Source organism: Crocodylus siamensis, chromosome 7, assembly GCF_052110815.1.
Source record: "Crocodylus siamensis isolate JL-2025a chromosome 7, ASM5211081v1, whole genome shotgun sequence".
NCBI lineage: Eukaryota > Metazoa > Chordata > Crocodylia > Crocodylidae > Crocodylus > Crocodylus siamensis.
In genome coordinates, this window is record NC_143401.1 from 14,787,924 (window position 1) to 14,796,413 (window position 8,490).

General features: G+C 46.4%; 1 pseudogene; it reads left to right on the forward strand.

The window, feature by feature from the left end:
- Positions 1 to 258: 258 nt before the first annotated feature.
- Positions 259 to 6,746, forward strand: LOC149859506 (E3 ubiquitin-protein ligase Topors-like; annotated as a pseudogene).
- The last annotated feature ends 1,744 nt before the right edge of the window (positions 6,747 to 8,490 follow it).

An 8,490-nucleotide genomic window follows, 5' to 3' on the forward strand; every position in this document is an offset into this window, starting at 1 on the left:
GTCCCTTTCATCTGTAGTGCTAACCAGTGTAGCACTGCTAAGCCTATAAGCATGCCGCAGGTTTTTCTTCCCAAGGTGAAGAACCTTGCATTTTTCGGTGTTAAACCCCATCAGGTTCATCTCATCGAGACTTGAATAGCTTTGTCGACACTTTAGTAAAGCTAAGATTTCAGGTGTCATCCATGAGAGTCCAGGGAAGAGAAAGTAACATGACAATGAATAGAGATTAAATGGGGAATAGTTCTAGGACTCCTGGCTATGCAGACTGGAGACAAAGAGGTGAGTTAGTTTTGGGGGTGCTTAGGATTGTGCCGGCTACATTGGAGACAGGGACTGCTTAACCCTTTTGAGAGGGCAGAGAACCCTGGGCTGGGTGGCCTTGCCCACTTACTTGCCTTTATTGAAGATGAGCTGCTGCCTTTCTGGGGTAACATGTTGCTTGCTGTGCTCGTGAAATACAGATGTAACAGGATATGAATTTCTGTTAGCAGACACTTGTTAAATTTGGGCATCTGAATTACCTAAATTTCAATTTGTACCTTGCATGCTATGGTTCAGGCCTGCAAGGGGCCTGGTAAGACAGAACTTTCCCTGCAGTTCCTGCTCCTTGTTGCTGTGGCACCATCACAGGACCCAAAAATAGGGCAACTGTATCTTAGTGCTCCTTTTGGTGCACCCAAGCAGTGCGGAAGAGCTGCCAACTGATGCAAATTCGAAAACTTTAAAGAAGTAGACATAGATCAGCAGTGGGGGAGGGAATGGATCCAGATTAGGAGCCCTGGGTTGCATCTACATGAGACATTTACTGTACAGTTAACTAACTAACTGTGTAGTAAACATCTCAATGTCCACACACACGTCCTATTAGGGATCAGGAAACTCATACATTCTGTAGCAGGGTAGTGCTTCTAATTACAGTACTTCTAAATACAAGTACTACCCTGCTGCGGACTAAACAATACACAGCAGTGCACATACGGACACTGACCAAGCTGGCTGGGGCGTGAGGGTGCTTCAGTGTGGGGCCTGACTGCATGGGGGAGTAGTACTGCCAGTCAGGGGTAGGGAAGGCAAGAAAGAGGATTGAGATCAGAGTAGCTTTTAAGGAATGCTGATTTCTTTGATCAAAGGCTGGGTGGACAAGGGCTGGGGTGCCTCTCAGGAGCAGGTGGGGTCTCCATGGAGATCCCCTCCTGAATTCCAACTGGTCTGATTCTGTTGCCATGGGAGCAGACACAGAAGGTTTCTGGGCATCAGTTCCAGCCAGTCAGGACCCACAACGCAGTTTGAAAGTCAGAAGAGCCCAAGGAGCAGAGAGGGGACACAGCAGAGCCTGGCTTCTTAGTTCCTTTCTGCCTATTTTTGCAAGCTTCTTGGCCCTTGGGTATGTACCAGGAGGTTGGGCCAGGGGAAGCTGAGGTCCTTAGAGTCTTTTTGCATCCTTCTCTGCTAAGAAGGGGATATTGAGGAAGAAGAAAAGCAGCTTCATGGATCCCTTAAAGATAACAAGAAGTGAGCCTTGCTCCTGGGGACAGCCCTGAACAGTGGAAGCACCAGCTCCGGAAGAAGGTAGGCAGCCATGCCCCCTGCCCCGCAAGAAAAGACATAAGGTGGTTGTGGTGGGTGACTCCCTACTGAGGGGGACTGAAGGGGCGCTGATCCCCTAACCTGTGAGGTCTGCTGTCTCCCAGGGGCTTGCATCTGGGATGTGGCTGAAAGGATCCCAAAATTTGTCCAGCCCACTGACCACTATCCCATGCTCCTCATCCACATGTTCATGACACAACCCTAGCTGGGTCACGAGAGAGTACAGGGCTCTGGGGCCTGGACTCAAGGGGCTGGGGGTGCAGGTAGCTTTCTCCTCAGTCCTAGATGCATACAAGAAGGAAATAGAAGATTCTGGTGATGGTGCTACTGTGAGGGCTTTGGCTTCTTTACCATGGCATGCATGTCAGGGACTGCAGCCTGTTAGGAAGACTACCCAGACATCTCATGGAATGAGCACTCAGCAATATCTGGTCACTCGCAAAGCTTCCTCAATTGCATTGAGGAGCTCTGTCTAACTCAGGAAGTCTATGAGCCAATAAGGGACAGGGCACTCCTAGACTTGGTTCTGGCCAAAGGGGACAAATTAGTGAGCAATATAAAGATAGAAGGGAAACTGTGTGACAGTGACCATGATATGTTCACTTTCTCCATCCACCGTAAATCAGGGAAGTTGGCCAGTAGGGTAGAAATCCTTGATTTTTTGAAAGCTGACTTTCACAAGCTTAGGAAAGCAAGTGCTGCAGGACCATGGTCTGACAAGGAAAGGAGTACAAGAAGAGTGTTTGTTCCTCAAGGAAGTGTCCTAAAAGCTCTAAGGAAGTCCATCTCCTTTCATACAAAAAGCAGCAAAAGGGCTGGGAGATCCCCTTGGCTCACTAGACAAGTCATGGACCTCCTGAAATCAAAACAAGAAGCCTACAAGGGATGGAAGTCAGAAATAGCTACCAAAGAGGAGTACACAGCAATAGCCTGCACCTGTAGGGAGCTGATCAGGACAGCTAAAGCACAAACAGAATACAAACTGGCAACTGAAATCAAGGACAACAAAAAGTCCTTCTGTAGATATGTAGGGAGTAGGGGACAAAACAAGGAAAGCATAGGGCCCCTCATAACTGAAAAGGAACAGCTGATAACTGGTACTCATGACAAAACCAAACTCCTGAATGAATTCTTCATGTCAATTTTCCACCAATCCAAGGGCACTACCTTGCTTGACAGGATGCAGGATGATCATGGTGGGAGCATAGATCTTGTGGGGGAGCACCTATATAGAGAAAATGTGTAAAAACCAGCAGGACCAGATGAACTACACCTGAGAGTGCTAAAAGAGCTAGCTGATGTCATCACACAACCTATAGCCAAATTATTTGAAGATTCATGGTGTTCAAAAGAGGTCCCAGAAGACTGGAAGAAGGCCTGTGTTGTGCCTGTGTTTAAGAAAGGAAGAAAGGAGGACCCCAGGAATTACAGGCTAATCAGTTTGACCTCAACCCTTCCTTTTACCCAAGGTAAAATCCTGGAAAAAATATCAGAGTCCATCACTAACTGGCTAACAAAGTAGTATTCTGAAGATAGCCAACATGGCTTTATTACAAGCAGATTATGCCAGACCAACCTCATCTCCTTCTACGATCAGGTAACTCGCCATCCAGATAGGGGAAATGAGGTTGATGTCGTATACTTGGATTTCAAAAAGGCCTTTGACCTGGTCTTCTATGATGTCCTCGTGGTTAAATTGGAAAAATGCGGCCTCAGCTACTTTATGGTCCAGTACCTAGGAAACGGGCTCTGTGGTATGACCAAGAGTACCGATGGATGGGACTGAGTCATCATAGCGAGAGGTGACCAGTGGCATCCCTCAGGGTTCAGTATTTGGACCAGTACTATTAAACATATTCATCAATGATTTGGATTCGAGTATTAAATGCGAACTGGTAAAGTTCACCGACAGTACCAAAGTATGGGGGAAGGTGGTCATGCTCCAGGACAGGCCAGCACTACAGGTTGACCTGAACAGACTTGTGAGGTGGGCAGACCTTAACCGGTTGTTGTTTAATACAGAGAAATGCAAAGTGCTTCATCTGGGGAGAAATAACCCCCAACACACTTACAGGCTCAGCAGTCCTATGCTAGCCAGCATCACAACTGAATGAGACCTGGGTGTCATGATAAAAATTGAACATGAGCCACCAACATCATGCTGTAGCAGGAAGAGCTAATCAAACACTGGCATGCATCTATCGAGGCACCTTGGACAAGGCTAAAGATGTCATCCTCCTGCTTTACTTGTCCTGGGTGAATCCACAGCTGAAGTACTGCATCCAGTTCTGGGTGCCACACTTCAGGAAGGATGTGAAGCTCAAGAGAGCTTCACACATGATTAGAGGCCTAGAGAGCAGGTTGTATAAGGAGAGGCTGAAAGACCTGGGAATGCTCAGCCTGGAGAAGAGAAGACTCTGAGGGGACTGGGTGGCAGCCTATATCAGGGGAGTACAGCAGGACCTAGGGGAACAACTATTCACCAAGCCCCCCTGCCAGGGGAGGGCTAGAAATAATGGGCGCAAGTTGATTGAAGATCATTTCAGACTAGACATAAGAAAAAAACTTCGTTACAAGTTAAGTATTAAGGGTTTGGAACAGGCTCCCCCACAGAGGTGGTATAGTCACCCACCCTGGCAATCTTCAAAAAATGTCTTGATGCCATCTTGCAGGGGTTATCTGACCCTAGCAGTTTCTCCTGACCAAATGCAGGGCAGCAGGACCCAATGAACTGCAAGGTCCTTTCCAGACCCTAAAAAACTATGACACTATGCGGTGATGGTGCTGTTTTCCAGACAGCCGAGTCCTTGTATTTTGACTCCAATTCCTACTGGAGTCAATGGGTCCTTCAAGTGAACCCCTAGCTTCAGTACCAGTGGGTTTAGCAAAGATAATATTGATCTTTGTGTCTTTTCTGTCTATTATTTTATTCAAAACATGCCATTTGTGACTAAGAAGCTTAGTATGGGTAGCAACATTTCTCTGATAACTAGCACAAATAAGCTACATGAGGCAGTTCCTACAGGTGTATCTCCAGATTCTAAATGTCTAATATGCTTGGAAAGATTTGACAACGTAGCTTTTTTAGATGGTTGCTTGCATAGATGTTGCTTGGGTTGTGTGCAGGAGTAGAAAAATTAGAGCCGAATGCCTAGTTTGCAAGAGGCTTTTTCATTCTGTCTTCCACACAGTGAGAGCTGACAATGATTTTTAAAGAGTATATATTAAGGCCTTCAGGGAATTGTTATTTCACCCGTCCTGAAGGCTATAGATTTTGTTAATGCACTACAGTAACAAGGGAGTGTTTGTATGCTAGCTAATCATCAAAGGAGTTCCTTTTCTCAAAGGACTCTGTCACCCTCAGACAGTGGGATATTGTCTGAAGTGTTGTCAAGTCAATCAGTGCAGCAGAGAGATGGCAAGTTTCAAAGAATGATAGGAAGGCATGTCTCAAGAAGACAGGCTATGTTAGAGGATAGGTCCCTGTGACAAATTCAAGGACAAGACATAATTAAATATCAAAGAGCTCTCTATCATTCAGCAGAGTTTTTTCTGCAGGAACCCTGCTCATCTTCATAGGTTAGTTCCATGGCTGGAGTGTAAACTACCTGTCCTTTCTAGTGCCTGTAGCTTTCTAGCTAATATTATTCAACATATCATCATGAATGACATGACCAGATATGACCTGAAGAGTCAGGCCTCTGCTTTCCTTTCATTTTTCATGTCCTTGTGACAAGGTGTAGCGGGGCACTAAGGTGCCTAGTACCTGGAAGGCAGCAGTAGGGGCTCAGGTGTTGCTTGCTAGGGGCAACCAGGAGGCACTAAGGGCCCACACCTGGTGAGTCAGCTGACCGGAAGGGGCAGGGCTGACTACTATAAGACCCAGGCTGGAGGCGGTAAGTCCTCTCTCTCTCAACTAGCAGCCAAAGGAGAAGGAGCTCTGCCGAAGCAAGCAGAGTAGAGAAGCCTGATGGCATGAGCAGCTTCTGTTCGGGTGGAGAATTCACTGGTAGAGATTTGAATGATGGTTAGCCAGGTGGCTTAGATTTTACGTTATAGCCCAGGGGCTTGAGTTTTCTGTTTGTAGTTTTATAACACCGGAGGACCGGGTGAGGCTATTAGGAGTTAGAGGAGGCCTCATAGGGGCTCCATGGTAGCATGGGGACCCCGGTGCCAGAGAGGGCACAACATTTGGGGGTGCACTGACCCCAGCCCTGAGAAGGGGGGCAGAGGATTGGGAGGGGGCCAGGTAAGGCCAAGGCTGCCTGAGCCCTAAGGCGAGACGCCCCAGAGCAGGCAGTTGTGAGAAGCCCCAGAGTGGGGACAAGCCAGAGAGCACCTGTGGGGCGCGGGCTGTGAGATAAGCCAGAGAGCGTCTGTGGGGTGTGGAAAGGGAAATCGACCAAACAACGTCCAGTACATCTGCGAGGCTTGGGGCATGGTACAGCGGTGGTTGGAGCCACGCATAGCCCATAAGGCTGGGGTGCACCGCGTCACCCAAGATGGAACAAAGACTGAGATGCATCAGACCATGTCAGAGAGGACTAAGGGCAGCCTCCCTTATACATTGTTGACATCAAAGATGTGGCGGGCGAGATGTGAAGGTGCTTTTACTATCGCATTGGCATGGTAGGGGGTGCTGGGGGAGTTCACAGCCAACCCTAGGACCCTGCGCTGTTACACAAGGTATTTAGCAGAATTCAGAGATTTCATTGGAATCCGACGGGTTGTGCCGTGAGTGCTTCTGCCTTGGCCTTGAATTTGCATCTTCTAGGATGTCAACTTTGTGCCTTTGCTCCCATACCACCACAGCCCATTAGGCTTTTGCTTATGGGTTAAAGCCTTTTTTTCTTGATTCAACTGCCCACTATTTACATTAATTAATCAGTTTTGCCCAATGCCCCTTTAACATAGACCTATATGACCAGCATACCAATAATGATTGTTCTGCTACTTAATATGACAAAGAAATAACAGAATCATCAGTTATTACAATATCTCAAAGTATTACAGTATCTCAAGAATTAGATCATAATGCATCCACAGTTGGCATCAATTAGGTCCCTTGGGAAGATATAACTCCAGGGCCATTATATTCAAGCTCAGAACATGTTCGTGCTGCTGTGGTTTATCCTATAGATAAAATAATAGAAAATTAGGGATGGAAGGAACCTCAGGAGGTCCTCAGGTCCAGCCCCCTGATCAAATTTGGATCATCCCCAATCATATCATCCCAGCCAAGACTATCTAGCTTGGTCTTCAACACTTCTAAGGATGGAGATTCCACAACCTCTGGGTAAGCTGTTCCAGTGCTTCACCACCCTCCCAGTGAGAGTTTTTCCTAACCTAAACTTTCCTTGCTGCAGCTTGAGACCATAGCTCTTTGTTCTACCATCTACCACCTCTGGGACTAGTCTAACTTCATCTTTTTTGTAACCCCCCACCCACCCACACACATGCACACACATGCACACACTTCAGGTAGTTGAAGGTTGCTATTAAATTCCCCCTCAGTCTTCTCTTCTCCAGACTAAAAAAGCCCAGTTCTTTCAGCCTCTCCTCATAAGTCATGTGCCCCAGCCCCCGAACCATTTATGTTGCCCTCCAGCAGACTCTCTCCAATTTTTCTACATTCTTTCTGTAATGAGGGACCCAAGACTGGACACAGTACTCCAGATACGGCTTTACTAGTGCCAAATAGAGTGGAATAATCAACTCCCTCATTCTGCTGGCGGTGCTCCTACTAATGCAGCTCTATATACCATTAGCCTTCTTTGCAATAAGGGAACACTGTTGCCTCATTCAGCTTATTATCCATTGTAACCCCTGGGTTGTTTTCTGCCGAGATGCTACTTAGCCACTTGGTCAGTGGCATGTACCGGTGCATGGGATTGATCTGTCTTAAGTGCAGAAATTTGCACTGTTCCTTATTGGACCTCATGAGATTTTTGACAGTACATATGACTGCTGACAGATGGCCACAGGGTACACAACTAATCTCATGTTGAGAAGCACCATTCATTTAACATCACAGCTGGCATATGGAAGGGGTATAGGGTGGTTGGTGGGGGGTGGAGCCCCAGGAAACACACCTAGGAGAATCTCCCAAAGGTCAGGAGATCCTACATTATTAGAGCCTCCTTTTTCAGGTTTGAATGAAGACGGACTTTGTTTCCTCCTCTTTTTGGGTAAACATTCCTAAGACCCAAGAGGAAAGGATAAACGAAGGACACCTCCCATAGAGGGGCGATGCGGGCAGACACGTGGGCCATTGCACACCTTTCCCCAACAGGATCACAGTTGTGGTCTTTTTTATACACAAGATATGACATAGCAAATTAATGCACGTTCCAGTAAAGGTATATTTGTTTTCACTACGATCTTAAACTGAATAATGTAATCCTAGCTCCTAGCATATTGGTAAAGGTTCTAGTTTCTTTCTAACTGGGGAAAAAAAAAAGTACTGTGTTTATATGTGATGGTGAACTACACCATCTGCACCCCCCTTTCAAAATCCTAGAGTCATCTGTGTTCCCATGTACCATTATACCTAAAGAGTAGTCAGAGAAACTGATTACCTTTTTAGGTGTCTTCTTTCTTGTCTACACACTGCCAAATGTTGCATGATTATTATGCTCAACCATTGCCTCTCCAAAATAACCAAAATACAAGCTGGATATGTACTTGATTCCTACTTGACTTAACATTTACTCAGTTACTCTCTACTCTATGTCTTTTCTGGTAAATGGGCTTCTGGATGTGCTGGCACAAGAACTGGAAGAAAGAGGTAGTTAGTTAGCACGTTCATCTGAAGTCAGGAAGAAGGCGGGGTAGATGCATCTTATAGCATGACTAAATCAGAGGCATATAGCATAAGAAATACACAGCATAAGCGTTTGTAAG